Here is a 4,958-nt window from a genome sequence, read left to right as displayed (position 1 = left end):
CCTGAGTCCCTGAAGGGATCACGATGAGCAAAGCCCTCTTCCCACCTCATGTTGCGTATTTAACTCCAGGTGGGGCATTTTGCAGAAGAAAGAAGCAAACTTCTGTGTACCAAGGCTCTGAGATCTTGGGATTATTTTTTTTACTACTGCAGAACCTCACCTCTTCTGAGTGATGGTTGGGGATTATATTCTGACTTGTTTCCTATAGGCTCAGAGGGCAATGATATGTTTCTGAGGTTTTCTGATATGTTTACAAGGTCCTACGTTATATGGTCTTTATTATTTCTCTTTTCTCCGCCTTTGACTAATGATGTTCTTCTGTTAAGGAGAACTTTATTGGCCCTTGGCACGTATGTTCTGTCTTCCTGGCACACTCTTCTCCTCCAGCTTCTCCCGCTATCGCCCACCTATCATTTATGTCCTGGCTGAGACATCACCTTTACAGGGACATCTTCCTTGACTTTCTTGACGGCTCCTTCCTTATGCCCAAGCACCTTTCTCAGTATTTAAACACTGTATTGTAATTGCCTTTTCTGGGATGTCTCTCTATGTGACATTCTCTTGTATCTTTATCATTTGATTCCAGCGTATAAATAATCACAAATGCTATATTTAAAAAAAAATAACATGAGTGATAGAGAAGGGTACTTAATGAATATGGAATCTGGATTTTTTTTTTTTCACCTGTATTCTGCCTTTTTTTCTCCCTCTGTGCTTCTTTTCTCTAAATTGGCCGAAATGAGAGTGTGTTGGTGGGGAAGGGACAACAGCCAAGATGTGCATGACTGATCCACAGCCAGAGAGGGGATGGGTCACACCTCTGACTTTCCACCTTCAGCTCTGCTGTGCGGCCACTACCAGCTCCCGCTCTGGGAGATGGCTTCCCCCAGTGCCTCTTGGTCTCTGGTCCTGCATCCACCAGGGCCTCCCCTCTGTTGATTGTGTTGTTCTTGCTGTTTTGGAGTAGGACACAGGGAGATCAGAGTGGATTGTAAGAGTGACCTGCCGTAGAAATAGTTCATCTCTGTCCCTGAAATGGTCCTGTAAGTTTGGCCGTAGGCAAAACCTTAGGGGTGGGAGATATTTGCCCCTAGTACTGTTCATTCTCTACCTATTTGGGCAGCTATCCAGGGTCCTGGGCCCGTAAACCACCATTGATCCTGTTCTCAGTCTCCCCGCCTGTGAGTAAGCATTCAAGGATTAGCCTCTTACTCTGCCTTTGTTTATTTGTAACAAAGATATTGATGCCGTCACCATCAAAAACAAAAGAGTTAACATTTCTGGGTTGCTTCTGATGTTCCATGAACTTAGCTAAGGGCTTTGTAAGTGCAATTTCATTTAATGCTTGAAATGGCGTTAACATGAAGTTAGTACCATTGCTATTTACATATGAGAATTAAGGCTCAGCGTGGTGAAGCGTCTTGCCAATGTCACGCAGCTGGTAAGTGACAGAGATGGGACTTGGACCAAGGTCTTTTGATTCCTCACCCAGGCTTTTCCTCTTACATTCTCTGGCCCAGAGACTACAATACCTTCAAGTAATTATATAACTTCAGGATCAAATGAAATTAAGGAGAGCAATTTTTTGGTTGGGGGCTCTCATCTGGCCTCCTTCGCATCCTATTTGAATGAAGGATCAGCTGCTTGGCCTCTTCTTAAATCCAATCCCAATCATTGCCGAAATCTGGAAGACTACCCCTGACTTCAGACTGTTCCTCTTGGCACCTCTTCAGGAGAAGAAATTTTCCTGGAGATACGATTTTGGCTGGCACAGAGGCAGCAAAAGGACTTTTAAAAAGAAGCATTATGGTTCTTTGGCATTATCATTCTGGGGTGCTGAGATATAATGGAACAAGGAACACACTGAGAGCCAAGGTCATTACGAATATAATTCAGATTTTAAATTGCTATTTGTGGAAAAATATTCCTTGGGCTTGGTTGAGCCAGGTTAAATCTCTATAGCAATTATATTTACAGGCAATTGCTTGGCCCTGTCCTTCCCCTTGCCTGTGTGGACACAGTAAGGTTTTGAGTGAGTAGGCAGTAGAGCAGTACATAAAAACAGAAGATTGTTATTGCTCTCATTAAGAGAGACCCTGATTCTTTTAAGTCTGTTCTAACAAGAGCCTTTAGAAAAACAAGAGAAATTTCTGAATATCTGATTAATTTAGGATGAGCAATTAACGCAGCGATACAGTTAACAGTACTCTTAGATCACTCATTAGGTTGGCTGTGTGGGAGGCAGCCTTCGACTCGGGAAGGAGGCTGTTAGAATCAGGCGCCACCATGGATCTGCACCTCAGCCCAAGTGAGGCTTGTGAGCAACCAGGTTCCTGCCTTTGAGGCTTACAGAGGTTGGAAAATCTGCTTTTGGTGGTATGTGGTGCCGTGCTGGTTTTCATTCTAGCAGAGGACGGAACTGCCAGCGAGAGAATGTTATTTTCATAGCTCATGTTTTCTTTAGAGGTGAAGACTGTGTTGCTTCTGTGCAAACTGGTGGAGGCTGGCTCGATGCCCCCCAGTTCCTTGTACACTGACCCCAGGACACCATCACTGGCCCTCTGTTCCAGCGTGCTCTTGGCTGGGACTCTCACTGGTTTTATGTGGAGGCAGTCGCTGAAATTAAACCTTTAAGAAATTGGCCATTACTTGAATATTTCCAAATATGTCTCCAAATACCCAGATCTGAGTCCCATCTGATATTTGATTAGTGAGACCCGGTGAAACTGACCTGGTTATGATAGGGTCACTTTGGATAGCTCTAATTAATAAAGGGCTCCTCGAGTCATTACAGGCCGCCTGAAGAAAGCAGTGAACAGCTGGGAACGGTTGTAGATTGGGGAAGCTCCAAAGCCAAGTGTTTGGGGGTGGGGACAGCTTAGGCAGCAATTCAAGGGCTGAGGGGTGGAAGTGAGCTGGCCCCGGGAGAGAATCTTCCATGAGGTCTGGGAATGAGGGGTTGGCCCATCGTCATCTGATGAGAGCTGCTGGATTATCCAAGGATGGTGTCTGATGTATAGTAATCAGTGAAGCTGTGTTGGTCTGTTCATGGAGGCAGGGCCCTGGTGCCCAGTAGTTGGACAGGTAGGAGCCAGGTGGAAGGCAGTGGGGGCTGGAAGGTCTGTTCACACCTGGCAAGGCGCCAGCTACCCTGAGTACAAGAAAAATGGTCCAGCTTCCTGGGAAAAAGGCTGGCAAAGCAAAGAGAATACTGGCGCTCTATCACCCCGGGTTTCAGAGCAGGTCTCCAGACTTCTGCATGGAGGTTGGTGCAAACTCTATTTGACTGAGGGAATGAAGAGAAAGCTCTGTATTATGGATGTACCAATGTGGGAGCCGCTAATAGGACTGTAAAATGGAGTCACCTGGCCATCTAGGGCTCACTGTGGGCATTCCACATTCTAAGACTGCCGGATTTGATAGAAATCTGTTGGAAGGGTGATATGGGAACCTGGCAATTATAAGGACTCCTCAGATCTCAGATCTGGAACCCGTGCTTTGATTGGAGGCCGCTGCTCTGAGAGCCCCTGGCCTGTGTAGGCATAAGAGCGGGGGTGGGGGGGGGCAGGGCGGATCTGGGCCAGGAGCAGGTTTTTCCAGAAACTCATGCTACTGCGAGTTGACGGGCAGAGAGGGGACTGCTGCCCAGTTACTAGGAAGTTCTTCCAGGTCCCATAAAGCCTACCCCTTCCACCGGTTAAGGCCTTGACACCCATTTAGGCACCTAGCAAACAGCTACCCAATTAACATGCCAAAAGCAACACCTGAATCCTTTCCATCACCGATGTCTTTAGATAACGTGTCTCAGCCTAGGCACTCACATGTAAACAATTCATACAGAGGTTACGGGCCATATGTTCCAATTCCAGATGTAAACTTTGTAACTCTGAACAAATCCTATTTTCAGGTCTTTATACAATGTAGCATCTGGAGTTTGACGGAACTGGTCTGAATTTTAGCTTTGCCACTCACTAGCTAAAGGCCACTGGGCAAATGATTTCTTTGAATCTCAGATTCCTCATCAATAAAATGGGAATGATAAGATTGTCCTTGGGCAAATTGGAGATAATGTGTAGAAGAAGCCTGGCACAGAGTTGCTGCTTAATAACGAGAAATGGAATGTACATGCATCCCTCAGGAAGCCAGCCCATGGGGTGTTGGACTACACTTGTAGTGAATTGAGAATGTCAGAAACAATGATCAAATGATTTTATTCATTTTGGCCCTTTTGCCGCTGATCAAAAACCACATGGAGACTCTCCATTATAGGCCTGGCATCTGTTTTGGATTATATTACAGACTGGAGGCACTAGTGAGTTCTGCCCCTCATCCTGTCCTCTCCCCTCCAGTTGGGTGTAAGGAAACCTGTTAGTGATAGCAGAGTGTTTCTTTCCATCTCAGGGATGGAAATGAAAGGGATAGAATGAAAGGTTGAGAATCACTGATATATGCCGTACATGCTGGAAATACCCAGAGATACTATATCCCCTTTATTTTCTTTTTAAGGGGAAAATTCATTAAATTGCATTTTGCTCAAGTGTATACCAACACAAAAGCCAGAAAGAGTCAGCTCAGAAAATAAAATGGAACTTCTCCTTGGTCCAATAGTGGAAAAAGGATTTTCAAATATCCTCTTTTATCTAGCTCAGAAAACCTTGCAGAGGTTAATTTACTAACAATTATGGTTCTTACAAGAGCAGAATGATTATTGCAAGCTAGGCCGCTGCTCCCTGGATAATGGCTCCTTCCGGTCACCATCCTCCCCCCCCCCATGCCAAAAAGGGGCTTTTGATTTGGGGGATGACAAAGGAAAAGGAAGGATGGGATGATGAGTGGACACTGGGGAGATGAGTATGTATGTGAGGTCTCAGGGCAGCTGGGAGGGCAGAAGGGAGATGGTGGGAAATCCAGCTAATGGGAGAGGGGAGCCCTCTGCCTGAGTCTTCCTGGTTCCTGGG

Source organism: Mirounga angustirostris, unplaced genomic scaffold, assembly GCF_029215605.1.
Source record: "Mirounga angustirostris isolate CCGP_5_RB_7025 unplaced genomic scaffold, mMirAng1.0.hap1 SCAF_3, whole genome shotgun sequence".
NCBI classification, from domain to species: domain Eukaryota; kingdom Metazoa; phylum Chordata; class Mammalia; order Carnivora; family Phocidae; genus Mirounga; species Mirounga angustirostris.
Note: the sequence above shows the minus strand (reverse complement) of the source record.